Source organism: Peromyscus leucopus, chromosome 5 (assembly GCF_004664715.2).
Source record: "Peromyscus leucopus breed LL Stock chromosome 5, UCI_PerLeu_2.1, whole genome shotgun sequence".
Classification (NCBI taxonomy): domain Eukaryota; kingdom Metazoa; phylum Chordata; class Mammalia; order Rodentia; family Cricetidae; genus Peromyscus; species Peromyscus leucopus.
This window is the reverse complement of record NC_051067.1, coordinates 20,464,913-20,483,054: the sequence shown is the minus strand read 5'-3', so window position 1 is coordinate 20,483,054 and position 18,142 is coordinate 20,464,913. Positions and strand designations below refer to the sequence as shown.

General features: G+C 44.3%; 1 long non-coding RNA gene across 1 annotated transcript in view; it reads left to right on the top strand.

Annotated features, from left to right (window-relative positions):
* The window catches only part of LOC114692091, a 30,479-nt gene that overhangs the window by 5,257 nt on the left and 7,080 nt on the right, over positions 1-18,142 (top strand). Inside the window, exons 2-3 of the long non-coding RNA XR_003734339.2 lie at positions 2,222-2,333; positions 16,872-17,192. This is a non-coding gene — a long non-coding RNA (uncharacterized LOC114692091). The remainder of the gene's footprint in view (positions 1-2,221; positions 2,334-16,871; positions 17,193-18,142) is intronic.

Sequence of the window (18,142 nt, the reverse complement as noted above, 5' to 3'; positions counted from 1 at the left end):
TTACCCACAATCTATGCTACACTCGGTCCCACAATGTATACTGCACTTCTGCCCTGGATGGGCTTGGGCCACACCTGAATAGGTTTTGGATATTTCGGCAGCTAGCCTGTGACAGATAAAAATGAATGCCAATAGCTAGCACAAGGTAGGGAGCTACAGCAAGAAGAGGTCCAAACTGGGGTTTGTTTCAGTTTGTGTTTATTAAGTAACAACTGTAACACATATAGAATACCATGTTAGGTGTGAGAGTAAAGAAGAGAAGAAAAGGAGATTGTTGTGTGATGTTTTAATTGCATTCTGACAACAAAGTTTGCTTTGAATCAGAGGGTGGAGCTAGCTACTAGCTGACCAAAACTAACCATAGAGGTTTTGGAGGACTGAGGACAGTGGGACAGTTAGTGGGACAGGAAGTAGTAGGGTGGGGCTTAGAGAGGATCTCAGTCGTTTTGGATGGAGGGATGGAAGAAATAGGAGGTCACTGGTTGCTTCTCTGCTGCTTCTCTGATCATTCAGGTTCTTACCCTAATATATAACTCCCGGTTCTTTATTGCTAAAGAATAATTAGGTAAATGCAACAGAGGATTACAGGAAAGACTGATGGCAGTCAGTGCACCAGATCACAAGAAACAAAGATTGAAAGCCAGTTGATGGGCTTTAGAAACACGTGGTTCTAGTCCAGGGGCAGATAAACCAAGGTCTAAAGAGGGGGCATTCTGCATCTGAATTGCCATGCTCTCTTGGACAGAACACAAAGGTGGTACTGCTGGTGACTGCCACCCACCAAAGGACAGTGTGGCAAAAAGGGTCTATTGAATTACATGGGACAATGCAAATGTGCTATTTCATATTCATAGCTTTTTTAATGGTTATAATTCAGAGTTCATGAAATAAAATCCATGTGGAAAACCAATTATTTTAGAGGAAACTGCATGTTTCATTCATCTGCTCTTGAAGATTTTGGACAAAAAAATTACAATTTTGGATGAAATAATCTGCATTAATAATGATTTGACAAGTGAATACAGTCTCAATCTCTTGGTTTCCCTCTTAATTTTTTTTTCCTTTCCAAACTCCTGTGGCTCTTCTCTTACTTGACAAAACTTACACTCTCTTTTCCACATTGATGTCTCAGTCCCTCTAGTTTATTGCTAACTGTCAATGCATTCAAAATGGAGCAGCCAGAGAGCAGAGAGCAAGAACTCATCTCCTCCCTAGTGCTTCTGGATCAAAGGTCAAGTTCACGGATGGAACTGTTGACAAGGAAGGCTGACCCAGAAAGTCTTGAGCCCCAGGGAAAGGCACCTGCCATCCTTGGAGGTGCCATAGTTAAGTAGATGCTCTCTTGTGCAGGCAGCCAAAGGCATATTTAGGAAGGATGACACAGGAAAGGGGACAGAGGAGCCAAAAATAGACAGTGTAGGGAATAGACAGGGGAGAAAATGATGGTGCTTTAGGGCCATGATAAATAGCTCTCCAAAGTGCCAGATATCATGGGGCTATAACTTGCCTACCCACTGTGGGTTGGCCCAAAAAGTGGCCTGCATGCCTTTCATTAACTATCCAGTGCCAATTGGATGAAACACACAATACAAGCAGCACACAGATCAGGGGCCACTGGAAACTGAACCCAAGACTTGGAGCTTGCTCTACCACTGAGCTATAATACTAGACCCTAGGGGTAAAATGCATTATTTTGATTTCATTTTGTCTTGTGTTTTTCAGACAGGATCCCCCTCTGCGGCTTAGGTCCAGCAACTAACTATCTCGAACCCACCGTGACCTTCTGCCTTAGCCCCTTGAGTATGGTGATTAGAAGCCACCACACTTAGCCCCAAACACCATTTTTGAAATAACTCACCATCTTTGCCAGTAAGAAGTGTATCGTTTGTGGGAAAGAATGTTACTTACACACTCAGCCTTTTCAGAGTATGAAAAGTACTCTAGTAAAGGCAAAAGTGTCAGGGAAGCCAGGTGCAGTAGTGGCTGTCCATCACCTCAGTACTGGGAGGCTGAGCAAGAGGGTAGTGAGTTCAAGGCCAGCTTGGGCTACTTATTAACCTGCCTCAAAGCAAACCAGAATGATGAGTGTCAGGCTAATATCACTGTATTCTCCAACCTAACCCATTATTTTGAATAATATGACTTAATTCTTCAAGGTTTTTTGTATGTTGTTTGTAGCATAGAGATAACTGATTTTTTTTGTTTGTTTTTTCTTATTCAGGATGCCCTCAGAGAAGGCACAAAATTAACTTGTGATTGAAGTACCACAGTCTGAAGTGATTTAGTGAAATCATTTCAGCAATAATTTCTTTCATTATGGCTCTATATGCTTGGTAAGGTTTTAACAACTTTGTTTCCTTTAAATACCTTCAAAGATTCATCAGGAGAAATGTGTACAGCAATGGGTGAGGCTTTCCAGAACCCTTTGTAGTTCAAAGATGTTAAAACATCTGCATCTTTAAAATGATGAGACTCTTCCAAATACTTAGTTGTTTTTCTGCTTCAGGTACAGGTGTGTAACTTAGAAATGGACTTCAATTTTTTAAAGACCAGTAGCACTTGCTGTGGAGTTACTGGTTACCGATAGCCCCTCAAATACACCCTTCGTCATTGTCCACGTGGAAACTAGCTATAGGTAGTATGAGTGACAGATAAATTGCTCCACACAGGGCTCTGACATTCATGAAAGACCCGGGTCTCACTGAGTCTTATGCCACCCCATAAAATGCAGTCAGTGTGATGGGTGTTGTCTGAGGCATACTGGCATTGGGTGTTGAGTGGCTGGCTAGTTGACAACACCCAAGGACATGCTTCCATGCACTGTACCATCCTCTGTCCCCATGGGATCCTTGGTGCTTGGTAAAATTATGTCAAGGACATTTGGAATTGCTTCTAAAGTTAGTGTGAGTGCATGAGTGCAAGTACTGCCCTGATTAGATTTGGGGGTTCTGTAGGGTTTTTTTTTAGGGTGTTGTGTTATAAGGTTTTGTTTGGAACACCCTTCCTGTGTAGCCTAGCCTGCATTGAAATTTGGTAATCCTCCTGCCTCCACCTCTCAAGTGCTGGATTTACATGAGCACCAGCTTTCCTGGTTATACTCTTCTTTTTACTTTCCTGTGTCATTGTGATTGTGGGGGGGATGGGGTGTGGGTGTGTGTACATGTGTGAGTATCTACATGTGTTTGCATGTGAACGCTGAAGGTGAGTTTTATCACTATTGAAGCAGAGTTGCTCTCTGAACATGCTCACCTATTCCAACTCGTGCAGCTTGCCCAGGGCATCCCATATCTCTGCCTCCTGAGTGGTGGAATTACATGTGGTCACCAGGCCTGCCCAACCTCTATGTGCGTTCTACGGATCTAAACACTGTCTCTCATGCTGAACCCCACGTACTTTATCTCCTGAGCCACCTTTCCACCCTCGCCCAGATTATAATACACAGAGATCCTTTCTCCCTTTGTGTCCTCTCTCTCTCTCTCTGTCTCTCTCTCTGTCTCTCTCTCTCTCTCTCTCTCTCTGTCTCTCTCTCTCTGTCTCTCTCTGTGTCTCTCTCTCTGTCTCTCTCTCTCTCTCTGTCTCTCTCTCTCTCTGTCTCTCTCTCTCTCTCTCTCACACACACACACATACACACACACACTTTGAAGTGTCCCCCCAAAAGATGCCCACATCAAATGCCTAGAATCTGTGAAAAGGGTCCTGCTAGATATCTTGAAAGTGGGCAATCCTGGATTGTCCTGTGAACCCTAAATCCCATAGCAGGTGTTGATGAGAATAAGGCAGAAGGAAATCTGAGACAGAAAATAGAAAATACACATTAGACACATTAGTCACTGTTCTATTGCTATGACAAAACCCACGACCAGGGGCAGCTTATAAAGAAAAGCATTTAATTTGAGGCTCACAGTTCCAGAGGGTTGGAGTCCATGACCATCATGGTGGGGAGCACGGCGGCAGGCAGGCAGGCATGGCCCTGGAGCGGTAGCTGAGAGTGCGCAGCCAATTCAAAGTTCCACAGGAAGCAGAGAGCGCTAACTGGGAAAGGATGTTAGCCTTTGAAACCTCAAGACCCATCCCACGTTAACACACCTCCTCCAACCAGGCCATGCCACCCAATCCTTCCCAAAACAGTTCCACCAGCTTCAGAACGAGCATTCAGAGACTTGCGGGCTAGTCTCATACAAGCCACCACATACACCAGTGGTTCTCAGCCTTCCTAATCCTGCAATCCTTTAATACAGCTCCTCATGTGGTGGTGGCCCCCAACCATAAAATGATTTTGTTGTTACTTCATTACTTTAATTTAGTTGCTGCTTTGAATCGTAATGTAAATATCTGATCTGCAGGATAGCTGACATGGGACCCCTGTGAAAGGGCTGTCCCACTCCCTCACCCCAAGTGGTCACGACCCACAGGTTGGGAACTGCTGACATGCACAGAAGAAAAAGTCATGGTAAGGTGGGGCAGACAGAGATGTGGCCATGGCCAGTAAATGCCCCAGCCACCCAACCTCGAGGGGGCAAAGAATGATTCCCCCTGTGGTGCTGGATTAAGTACAACTCGGTGACATCTTGAGTTTGGATGTCCAGCCTTCTGAACTCTAGTAGAATAAGCTTCTAGTGTAGCAATCTGTTAAGGAAGGCATAGAAAACCAGAATACAGACAAGTACACCTCCTGTGTAGGCACAAATTGTGAGAACATTAAGAACACTGTGTGTTCTGGAAGGTAAAGTGAAATAATAGGCATATTTCCCCCATCAGGACTGTAATGCCTTTAATTTAAATGTACTTTTCTGTAAGACACAGAAGGCAGCATGCCACATAAATTATAAAACTTGATGAGGCAAATTGAGTCTCTTTCTTGTCTTCATAATATTCTCTCTCTCCTTTCTCTCTCCCTTCCTCCACATTTCAGGAAAGAGGCAGGTTATATAAGTATCTGGGCTAGTGGGAAAGTAATTTTCTGACTGAGATGTGAGCTTGGATGTTCTGGTAGCAAAGGCCTAAAGGCCACAAAGTTATCTTTTAGGACACCATCAGAAGGTCACCATGGCTGCTGGAGCAGGGGTTATTACCTCTGAACCATTAGATGCCTCACACCCCATCTACTCACTTACAGACCCAACCTCCTCAGGGGATAGTCATGTGCTGCCAAGTGGTCCAAATCAGGTTTCTAGAACACCAGCCTCTGCCATGCAATGTCTGATAGAAGTGCTTGAGAGAGGACCCCCAAACTCCCTCTGAAGAAAAGGAAGGAAGCAGGATACTGAGGGGAGGGAGCAGTCAAGGCAGGCACAGACATTTACTCAGAAAGTCTGTCTTCAGCCTCCCCCGAGGGAGCTCATGAGCACATACGCATCCTATAATTGTCCCTCCTCCCTGAGTAAGAGCCCAAACTCTTATAACCTGTACTAATTACTCATTAGCTGCAAGCCATATCACTCCCTTGGGTGGCACAACATCCCTGCATGTGTGGGTAAGGAACCATTGGCAACCAGCACTCCCAGAAGCCTTCAGATGGGTACCACTCAGAGCACCAAGGGCTTCAGAGGGGTATGTGTCTCCTACTTCCAACATTTTTTAAAAATAATTCTGTGTCTAATTTCTAATTTTATCTCAAAGAGTACATTTGCTTAAGAAATATCCAAGAGAAAAGTAAGAGGGGGAAAAAAAAGAGACACAAATATTACTGAACACAGTTGGAATTTCATGAGTCTTGCAACTCATATCAGGGACATACATTCAGCAAATATGTTCACATATACATATAGTAACCAGCTTTTAAACTGAAAGTTTGAAAAGGAGCCCAAGTCCATGACTTTGTGTGATGGCTGATCTTGGTTTTCACCGTGGCACACCAGACAAGGAGAATCTCAACAGGAATTGCCATCAGGTTGGCCGTGGGCAGGCATGTCTGGGGCCTTTTCTTGATTTCTAATTGGTGTGGCATGGCCCAGCCCACTGTGGGCCTTCGGTATGTTCTTTGGGTCAGTGAGACTGGGTCTGTGTGAGAAAGGCCGCCAAAGCTCAGCTGAGGAGTGAGCCAGTGAGCAGTACTGCTCTGTGGTCTCCACTTCAGTTCCTGCCTTCAGGTTCCTGTCACAGTTCCCTCAACAATGGACTGTGACACAGAAGTGTAAGCCAGACAAACCCTTTCCTCCCCCAACTGGCTTTTGGCCATACTGTTTATTCACAGAGCAACAGAAAGCAAACTAGGAAAGTTGGTCTGTTTGGTTCTGAGGTCTCTGTGCCTTGTTCAACTCCCCCATCGGCCACACACACACACACACACACACACACACACACACACACACACACCTGTGCCTCCATAGCTTATCTCAGTCTGTACTGAGGTACAAGTTACGTGTGCTTATTGTTTTTTAAGTATGTTGCTTCCTGTTCTGCTGTCCCGGAGGCAGCGTTCTCCTGTTTAATAACGAAGCTCTAACAATGTGGCGAGGGCATCATCTAAAACCGGAATTGCAAATGTAAATACTCCAGACAACCCCTGTAGGAGAGTGAACCATGCCAGATATAATAACAGATTGACAGGCACGAGATCGTAAATCAGAGTGCTTATAATACTATACAGGGCAAACAAAACACCTGTGGGAGGCAGAGCTGGCCACTGGGTCACCAGCAGGTGGCCCAGGCCCAAAGGCTCTGAATTCCAAGAGCTGGAAATGCCAACCAATTACAGATGTCGTGGATCTGTTTTCTGTTTGTCTGGGTCACCAAGGAGTCCAAAGCTGTCATTGCTTGTCTCTACCTACCTTGGGTAAAACAATCCACCAGACTCGCCAGGCATGCTGCCCCATCCTGAAGAACCAGAACCTAGGATCTGTGGACACTCCCTGCCTCACCCAGGGAAGTCTGAGTCATAGGGGCAGCTGACTAACACCAAAACACCTTGTAAGAGTGGGTTCTTCTTATATTGCTTCTTAAGCACTTTCTGGTGATGTGGACAAGCTTGTTCCATAAAGCTTGATTCCAGGTCTTTCTAGCTCACATAGTGGATTTTGTTTTTTCATCCTGAGAATGAGTTTTTTTATGGTTGGACTATGAAGCAAGATTACATAAGGTCCCATAACAAATGTTAGAACGGATGTGAAGAAATCAGTCCCCTTTACATAGACTGCTGGTGTGGAAACAGTATGCTAGTTTCTCAAAGGCTTAAACATAGACTCACATATGACTCAATCTACAACTAGGTATCTGCCCAAGAGAAAACATATGCCCACATGTCATCTGGCACATATTCATAGCAGCATTTTCACAGTAGCCCCAAAAGCAGACAACCAGAATGTCTCTCCATGATGGAATAGATAAATCAAATGTCGTACAGCCACACAATGGGATTTTATACAGCAATGTAAAGGAATAAAGTTCTGATGAACATTATAGCATGGATGAACTTTAAAAATACAATACTAAGCTGGGTGGTGGTGGATCTCTGTGAGTGCGAGGCCAGCCTGGTCTACAGAGTGAGATCTAGGACAGGCACCAAAACTACACAGAGAAACCCCATCTCTAAAAACAAAACAAAACAATACTAAGGGAGGGAAAGACACTCATCATGAAAGATCACATGATTTTCATATGTCCGACATCTCCAGGTTAGGTAGCCTCTAGAGATACAAAGCAGATTTGTGGTTGCCAGGAGCTGGAAGAGGAAGGAACGGGAGTAAGTGGATGTGGGATTTCTTTTGCAGTAGTGAAAGGCTCCCAGTGCATTGTGTTAGTGATTGTATAACCTCTTAATATACTAAACATAATTAAATGAAAAAGTCAATATGTGAATTCTATGTCAATCAATCAATTGCTCCATCAGTCTTACAGAATGGAGAATGTAGCTCCATTAGTAGTGTTATCTAGCATGCATGAAGCCCTGCGTTTGATCCCTAGTACCACACAAATCAGACAGAGTGGGAAATGAATGAGACACCAGAACTTGTTACATGGATGCAGGAAGATCTGAAGTCAACATCATCCCCAGTTACATAAGCAGGTTTGAAGCCAGCCTGACATACACGAAACCCTAAGAAAATTAAAATTAAAATTAGTTAATTGATTAATTTTATTCTTATTTATTCATTTTTTGTTTTTCCAGACAGGGTTTCTCTGTGTAGCCCTAGCTGTCCTGGAACCTGATTTGTAGACCAGGCTGGTCTCACACTCACAGTGGCCTGTCTCTGCTTTCCAAGGGCTGGGATTAAAGGCATGTGCCACCATGCCCAGCTCAATTAATAAAATTTTAAAAAGAAGGGACTAGAAAGATGGCCTAGGGGTTTAGCACACTGGCTATTGTTCTAAAGGACCCTACCTAACTCAATTCCCAGCACCTACATGGTGGCTTGCAACTATCTATAACTCCAGTTTCAGGGGATCTGATGTCCTTTTATGACATCCATGGGCACTAGGCATGCAAGACATACATGTAGGCAAAACACCCACACTCACAAAATAAAATAAAAACAAATCTTTACTTTTTAGAATGTGTGTCCTCCCCCCCCCCCAGGGTTTCTCTGTGTAGCTCTGAACCTTTCCTGGAAATTACTCTGCAGCCCAGGCTGGCCTTGAACTCACATAGATCCTCCTGGCTCTGCCTCCAAGTGCTGGGACCACCACCACCACCACCACCACCACCACCTGGCTAGAATGTTTTTTTAAAAGATTACAAGGCTGGGAGGTATAGCGTTTACCTTAGAATATGAGGCCCTGAGCTTACTCTGTGATGGTGTGGATGAGAAATGTCTTCCATAGTCTTGGGTATTTGAACACGTGGTCTCCAGTTGGTGGCACTGTTTGAGGAAGTTTGGGAGGAAGTATGTTTCTGGGAGTGGGCTTTGAGCTCTTAAGGCCTCACCCTACTCTCAGCTTACTCTCTCTGCTTCATGCTCTTGTGGTTCACTACATGTGTTCTCATCTTCCTGTTCCTGCTGCCTGCCTTCTGCTTGTGGCCATGCCTCTGCTCCTCCATCATGGACTCTTAACCCTCTGGAACTGTGAGCTTAAGCTGCAGCTGTAAGCCAAGATAAACCCTTTCTTCTGTAAGCTGGTGAAGTCATCATGCTTTAGCACAACAACAGAAAAATAACTAATATTGGCCCTCCAAAAAAATAAAAAAATGGCATGTGTCATGAAAGCTTTTGTCATGGCCACCAAACACTGTGAATGTGGGTCTCCCTGCAGTACTTTTCTCATTTGGAACAACAAACAAACAATATCTAGGTGTTTGCACAATGGATTTGTGTAAAGCTAGAATATTCCACAGATTGGAAGAGAGAATTATGGTCAACTCAATTTCCTGAAATTCTAGAGGGTGTCTGGAAAGCTGTGGGTTTTCTTTCCTATAGCAAAGAAACTATCATGAAGTCTGGCATATGGTATACTCTAAATAAATAGTTCCGTCCTCTCTCCAAAAACAGTTCTAAAAGCTTGTAAATTTGTGCTTTTTAAAAAAATTACTATCTACTTTTGATGGATTGAAACAGAGGTAGAAATTTAAAAAAAAAAAAATGCTGTTGTTCAATAGTGGGGTCACACAGCTAAGGAAGTCTCTCCCCAGGCTCGGAGGCCTGCTCTTTGCTTTGGTTTGGATGTGGCCTGATCCCCAAAGGTTCATGTGTTGGAAGCCTGGTCTCAACGTGGCAGTTTTAGGAAGAGGTAGAATATTTTAAGAGATGGGGGTCTTGTAAAAGGTGAATAGGTCACTAGGTTCATGCCCTCGGGAGGGGGTAATGCAGTTATCATGGAATCCCTTGAGGGTTCTAGAAAAACTGATACCTCCACACTCTCTGGCTTACTGTATGAACTCCACTGTACTGTCCACCATATTGGGGAATAGCCAGAAAGCTAGCCCAGAATTGAACAGAAAAGTCAAGTTCATGGACTTCCAGAACCATAAACTAAGCAAATGTCTTTTCTTTAAAATTTTCCAGCCTCAAATATTCCCTTATAGCGAAACGGACCAATACATTCCATGTAAGAATGCCTCTATCATCTGACTTGGGCTCTGACACACACATTTTGCACCTGTGTGTGCAGTGCCCCCCCCCACCCCCCCCCCCCCAGTGGGAACAGATCCCTCATGGGAAGCCTTGCTTGATTGACATGCAGGCCCCATCTAACCTTCACGGCTCTGACACTCTGAAGCTCACTCTCTGGCCCTGCACCATAGATGTTTACCCTGCTCTGCCTCTTCTAATGCTTTCCAGCTGAGTCATTCGGGAAGAAGGGAAGGGATGGGAAGAAACATAACACATTTCTTTTCAACGCTTTCATTTCTCTTCAGTAAGTGCTACAATTCTCCTCCCCTCCCCGAAAGATGATCGAGAGCATAAAATATTCCCTCAACTGATGGTGTGAAGTGTGAGTGGTTGGTCTGTGAGTTTACAGCTTACTAGCTGGAGTGGAAAGGTGGTGGCTAATATAGGACTCTGCAACAGGAAGGGGCAGGGTATCCATAGTCCTTGCCTTCTTTCTTCATGCCCTGATGAGGCTTTTCCACATTCACTGTCAAATACCCAGTTTTCTCTCTTTTGTATTGAATTACTTCAGAGCTGCACTTCCTCAATGGACCGGCTTCTGAGATCTCCTTCTTCTTCTATGGAAGACTATGACTGTCCCAGCCAGCGCCAGGCTCCTCTTTTACAATTCATACACCTTTGCATCCACCTTCAGCTCTTGATTCCACATGGCTTGGCATTGTCTCTTTCTCATGCACACACATTTTTTTTTCTCCTGAAGTAGATAGATGTTCCTTAAAGATATGTTTTCCAGTGACTTTCCAACATGTGTTGAGTGACAGACATCAGCTACTCTCAAGAACAGGAAGTGGGAATATTTCCAGAAAGGTGGCCCATTAGCCATTTCATGTTTTACTCTTGCTGAGCTCACTGTGTTGAGAGTAAACACAACATGGAAATGTTCAATAACTGTAAATTGAAGTCAAATTGATACATATATCAACCATGATCTCTCCAGAACAACTGACTATAGATACATGTATAATATATGACACCCATTACAAGGGAATGCTTGCAAATTTAGGACAGTTTCACTGAGACCCCTGTTTTTCTGTCTCCTGTACATCACACTAATCCTAAATTACAGACTTTCACTGAACATAGATGCACAATTATATTTATAAGCCACAGAAAGATGCCAAGTATAATGATGCATGTCTGTGATCCCAGGACTTCAGAAGTAGAGTCAAGCAGATCAGAAGTTCAAGGTCATCCTGTAGTTCATAGCAAGTTCAAGCCCACCCTGAGCTACATTAGACCATATCTCAAACACCAAAAACAACCAAACAGGTGCTGGAGAGATGGCTCAGTGGTTAAGAACATGTATCACTCTTGTGGAGCACCCAAGTTCAGTTCCCAGCACACATACCATGTCATTCACATTGTCAATAACTCCAGTTCCAGGGGATCTGATGCCTCCTGCTGGACTCCATGTTCCCTCACAAGTGTACATATACATATGTACACGCACGCACACACACACACACATCACTAAAATAAAATAAGTATTTTAAAAAAGCAGATCTGAAACAGGAGCATCAAAGGTTTAGAGGGTCTTCTGTTTCTGGATTGGAGTTTGACAAGGTCACATCTCTTGCTGCAATGGTAGATGAGGACCACCTTCCTACTGTAAGCCCTGCCGTATCACAGTGACGGTGTTTAAGAATGCTGTTCCTCACCGATCTTTGAGTTATTCAGTGTATGAAGCTACACGTGCTTTGAATGTCAGAGCTATTTATAATAACAAATCAGAAGTGGGTCTAATAGCAACATCTCTAAGGAACTATGTAGAGATTGGATATTTACACAGGTTGTTTTTAGTTGTTCTTGCTGTTGCTGTTATTGTTTATTTAGAGACAGGGCCTCGTGTAGCTTTGCTGTGTAGTTGAGGCTGGCCTTCAACTCCTGATCCTTTTACCTCCCAATTGCTGGGATTGCAGATGTCTGCCACTCTTGCCTGATAGGCTGTATAGTAACTAGGGTGGGAGAATTTGTAAATACCTTGACGGGAATCACTAAAAAGCATCAAATGCGGGAAATCTTGATCTTTGAACCAGTGTATTTTCTTGGAGTCCTGTAGATATTACCTTTTTTCCCCATCCATGCTATTCACAATTATGAATAAGATTGTAGCTTTAGGCTGCACACTATATTCCCATTTTCCCTAATCACCCTGATCTGGCATCCCCCAAACAGATCCTTAGCATAACATCACACAGTCACCACCCACAGGACATCCATCACCTGCTGCCAGCGAGACAGTTGCAGTTCCACTCTGCTGTGTCTGGCTCCTTTAAGGGACGGAAGCAGGGAGGAATGCATGCAGGCTGCCAGAACAACATGTGAGCTGTGAACATGATCCTGAGCGAGGCACGTGCATCGGGGTGATGAGAAACGTACACAGTGCTCTTTCTTCCTGGCAAAAACAAGAGGAGACAAAAGACACCTCATACGGAGAAGAGGGGAAGGGAATTTTTAGATCTGATCATCGTGGCCAGTTTTAGAGGATTTTACCCCATCGAATATAAACGTTGTCGTTGGTTATTTTAATAGATCATTTGAGTCCTGTTCTATAAATAATTGGACACACGCGTTATCCAGTTATCTAGTTAGTTGCCCAGGGGATATCAAACCTCTATAATCTCTTTTGTTCTCTGTGTTAAGGGCTTTGCTGAGGTTCCTTCTGAGTTCTCTTGTTCCCTTGAAGTACTATAGGGAAGTACTTTAGTGCTGAGTACAGGGCTAGCCTCTAGAAAGAACAGTTTGTGGAGGCTCTCCTGGTCTATTGTTTGCTTACCATCATCCCACAAAATCCATACCATCTGGGGATGAGGGCGGCTCCCCATTAGAAAGGAGGCTGGAGGGCTAGGGCTGTAGCTCTGTGGTAGTGCACTGATTTCCTCACGTGTGTGAGGCTCTAGGTTCAAACCCCGGCACTGCAGAAAAAAAAGACTGGACGACTATAGGCATCACCAATCACACTTACACACACACACACACACACACACACACACACACACACACACACACACACACGGCTGCAAGGTTCTTTATCTGCAAACTGAGTAAAAAATGTGAAGCTTTTTCTCAAGAGAGGTATTTTTAACTTTTTAAAAAATATTTTTTGTGTATGTGTGGGTATGTGCCTATATGTATGTGGACGTGCACATGCTACAGTTGCATGTGCGGAGGTCAGAGGACAACTTGTAGAAGTCGGGGCTCTCCTTCAACTATGCAGGTTCCAGGGATTGAACTCAGATTGTCAGGCTTGGTGGCAAGCATCTTTACCTAGTAGGCCATCTTACCAGCATATATATATAATTTAGTCAATACTCTATTTGTTCTGGACATTCGTCTGAATCTTCAGCTGCCTTTAAGTTCTGTACTTACGTTGCTAAATGATGCTAGAAAGGATTGCCTTTTCCTGTTAGAGTGGAAAAGGAACTTTATGAGGGAACGGAAGGGATGTGGGCCTATCTGTAGCTCACTTTCTGCTCCTATTTAAATAACAACAGACATGTCATTGTGTCTGTCTGATCTTTAGTTTCTTTATCTGCAAAATGGGGAGGGGGTCACATTTGTAACGTCGGGTGCTCAGGACAAAAGGGAGCACTCTCTTTTCCCTGCTTGAACTGGTTAAAGTTTCTGAAGGGATGCATACCTTTCTACCTCTCCATGTTGCAGCCTAGGAAGCACTAAGTGCCTTGTCCCAGGATCCAGAGCTAGTAAGTATGGAGCTGGAATTTCCATCTTGGCTCCAGTGCCCTTGCTTCCAAAATCCCACCTGCACACCTGGTGTATTTTAAATGTCCAGATTCTCCCACTCTAACCCAGACCTTCAGAATAAGAATTGTTAAGATTCCCAGGGGATTCCCATGCACAGCAAAGACGAAGAAGGTCAAAGCCTATACTACTCTGCAGCCAATGCCAGCTGCAGGATAATAGCGCATGTGTTCATTCATAGAAATGTTAACTTGGAAGTCTCCAGGGGTGTCTGTCTGTCTGTCTGTCTGTTTGTTTGTGTGTTTGTTTGTTTGTTTGTTTGTTTCTGAGACAGGGTTTCTCTGTGTAACAGCCCTGGCTGTCCTGGAACTCACTTTGTAGACCAGGCTGGCCTTGAACTAACAGAGATCTGCCTACCTCTCCTCCCAAATGCTGGGATTAAAGGCAGCCACTACCACCTGGGTTCTAATGTTTTTTTTTTAAACAGTTAATTATAGAAATTAGACCCAAGAAAATCTGTATTAAATTAGCAGTGGACCAGATTTGGCTATTAATCTATTTATTTATTTATTTTTGTGATGTTTTGGATTAACCCTAAAGCCTCAGGCATACGAGGCCAGAATTAGGTGTATACCCTGTGTTATCCTGAATTTGAATTCTGTCTAAAATTCGCCATGCTTGTCTCCTGTAGCTCCTGCCAAAAACTTTCCTGATTTTGTCTTTTATAGGACAATAAAACCTTGGTGAGTTGAACTCAACTCTAAATTGTATTATATTCATTTGGAATATGGTGAAGTCTTATATTAATTTAAGAAGAAACTCTTTAGCAAACAAGTTGCCAAGCTAGCCCATAGACTTGTGTGGTGGTTGGAATAAGAATGGCCCCCACAGACTCACAGGGAGTGCCCTTAGGAGGTGTGGCCTTGTTGGAGTAGGTGTGACCTTGTTGGAGGAAGTATGTCACTGGGGGTGGGCTTTGAGGTTTCAGAAGCTCAAGCCAGGCCTAGTGGCTGCCTCTCTCTTCCTTCCTGCTGCCTGCCAATTTGGATATAGAACCTCCAGCACCATGTCTGCCTGTGTGCCCCCATGAAGATACTGGGCTAAACCTCTGAACTGTAAGCCAGCCCCAGTTAAATGTTTTCCTTTATAAGAGCTGTCGTGGTCATGGGGTCTCTTTGCAGCACTAGAACTTTACTAAGACAACTTGTAAAGGAGCATACTTGACAACCTAAACAAAGCCAGCTCGTTTTCAATTTCAAGGATTTTAATACACGATTGTTCCCGAGTATAAGTGAGACGTCAACATTTATTAAGAACATGACAGTGCCTCTTCAGAGTCAATCTGGAAGTACTTAACTAATTGAAGTCTAGTTTAACGTGCTAGAATGAATTTCCTAGAAATAATTCTATAATTCATACACTTTTTAAAGTATAAATTCTAGCTCCCTCCCAAAACACCCACCCTTGCAACTGAGCTGAATTAATTAGGTTTCATTTTTTTTTTAAAATCAAACTTTGACTCCTACTATACAGTTATTAAAATGTTGACTTTAACCCTTAACTAAGGATGTCTCTCTGACTCCTTTCATGCCTCAGTTCCTTGTTCTGTACAATGGGTATGTTAAGCAGGTACAGACTGAAAATCTTATGTATCTAGGACTGGGGAGATGGCTCAGTGGGCAAAGCTCTTATTGTGTAAGTATGATGGACTGAGTTGGAATTCCCAGACGCCAAATAAAAAACTAGACACAGTAGGGCACATATCTGTAACCTTTGGGCTCCTACCTGGAAGTTCACAGGCCAGCTAGCCTCAAACACAGTGAGGGCCAATTCTGACCTCCAAACCTTGTGTACTGTGGTGTATGTGCTATCACACCCACACACATACCTCCCGATCCCACACACCCAAACAAAAGAACTCTGTGCATCTGAGGGCACCATTCCCAACTGTCTGACTGTAGGCTTCTCTTCTACGTGGAGACTTTCTGCCCTAATTAAATGAGTTGTACACAGGTCAGACGAGATCATGCCCAGCACAGAATAAGCACTGTTGACGTGTTTAATAACTTTAATGGATAAGGTCTTGACTCAAGGGAGTACTGCCCTCACATAAATATTACAATAAATGCCAAGACAGATGAGTTTGAGCCTAGCATGGTGGTATATACCTGTAGTCCCAGTTTGTAGAAGGCTAAAGCACGCAGATTGCAAATTCAAGAACAGCCTAGGCTCCATAGCAAGACTCTGTCTCCATACAAATAAGGGAAATGAATTTGAAGAGTGTGATAGAAGTGTCCTTTCCTCCACCAGAATGAACTGATTTGGTAAATAATGATTATACTCACATTCTTCCTTTTGGAAAGCTCTAAAGGGAACTTACAGTACAAAGAGAGAAGTAATCTAACCTACTCTAGACACAGGAATGTGACTCCCCAGAAAGGCAGCTTAGCTGTAGCTGCGAGGCTGCTCTGGCATCCCCAGCTGTGGAGCTTCACCTCTGCAGACCAGCCTCTTTAGTGTAATGGGGGACTGATGATGACAGCATCCAGCTGTGGAGAGGACAGAGGGAGATAAGGCTCACAAAGCTCACGCCTCATTGCTGACACTGTTCGGTTCTGCTCACATGCTGGCAGCGGCTGCCTCTTTCTTTCTCCTAGTGCTATTGTTTGGTCACACAGAACACCACAGTCTGCCTCTCCCCCCTCCCCTTCCCTGTGTGCCTGCTTCCTTCTGGAGGACACTCACCCTGTCGCCATGGTGTCGGTGGTTATCACTTCCATGGACTTAATTCACAGTATTTATTCTAAATCCTTAGCTTGGTCTATTCTGAGACTCTCCTCCCCGAGCCAAGGCTTAGAGGAAAGGCCAAGGGATATGGAAGTCCAATCAAACTGGTCATTTTGTAATAATCAGCATCCACACCTGCCTCTCGGGAGGAGCAAAGCTGGGAGAATTTATTCCTCATAATCTGGTTTTGCTATACAGTGCCATGACATAAATGTCCTCGGGTACATTAAAGACATGCATCCTGGATTGTTTTCTTTGTTTCCTATTTAGCTCCGTATTGCAGCTTTAACGTCTTAACATAATTGTTGCCATACTTGGTTAATTTTTTTTTTTCAGGTCACATCTGCATACAGTTGCCTGTTTTTTCACGGAAGAAGTCTACTGACACGCATCATATTGGGTGGAGAGACAAAAGGCGTAAGATGATGATGGATCCCTCAAGGACCATCCAAGATTGTCAGAGAATGCCAACTGTTCCCACCGGCTCAGGGGTTGATTGCTTGGTCCCAGCTGGGAATGATATTTGGGGGAGTTGTTTAAATGTCGGGCCCTGTGGACCTGTGAGATAGCACATCTGGCAAAGGTGCCTGCCGCCAAGCCTGACGACCTGAGTTCGACCCTCACATCTCACACGGTGGAAGGAGAGAACCGACTCCTGTAAGTTGTCCTCCGAGCTCCATTAACTGAGGTGGCCCACCCGCCTGCGTACCACACACACACTAAAAGAAATATATGTAATTTTAAAATTTTGAAAAATAGGGCTGGAGAGATGGCTCAGCGGTTAAGAGCACTGGCTGCTCTTCCAGAGGGCTGGGGTTCAATTCCCAGCACCCACATGGCCTCTCACAATGGTCAGTTACTCCAGTTCCAGGGTAGCCAACACCCTCACACAGACACACATGCAGCAAGACACCAATGAAACCGATGCACATAGATCTAAAAAAGAGAGAAAGAGAAAAAAAAATTGAAAAATATAAAAATTTAAAAAAAAATTGGAGCAGTGGGCCAAGCTTGAAGTGGTGGGTTACAGAGGGAAATGGACCACTAGGGGTGTGTCCTAGAGGTGGCTTCATTGTCCTGGCTCCTCCCTCTTTCTGCTTTCTGTCACCTGGAGCTGCATAGACTCCTGCACTTGTTGCAGTGGCCATGGCGCGGTATCCAGAGCCCATGGCCATGGAGGGAGCTCTCTGAAGCCACAGGCCAAGATAGATTTTCTGCTTGTATGTTGCTCTCTCATATATTGTGATCATACGTACTTCAAAAGTAACCAACATGTTCACATGGGAGTTTATCAGCTTATAACCCAGGTAAAGGCTGGGGTCTCCCCCACGAGCACCAGACTGTTCCGGCATGCCTCACAGTTGGGGGCTGTGCTGTTTTTGTCTCTGACTCGACACAAGTTAGGGTCATTTGGGAAGAGAACCTCAGCTGGGCAAACGCCTCCGTCAGCCTGGTCTCTGAGCATGTCTGTGGGGCATTTTCTTGAGTAATGATTGATGTGGACGGGCGGGCCCAGCCCACTGTGGGGCAAGCCACCCCTGGGCAGGTAGCGTTGGGTGTCTAAGAAAGCAGACTGAGTAAGCCAGAATTCAGCATTCCTCTATGGT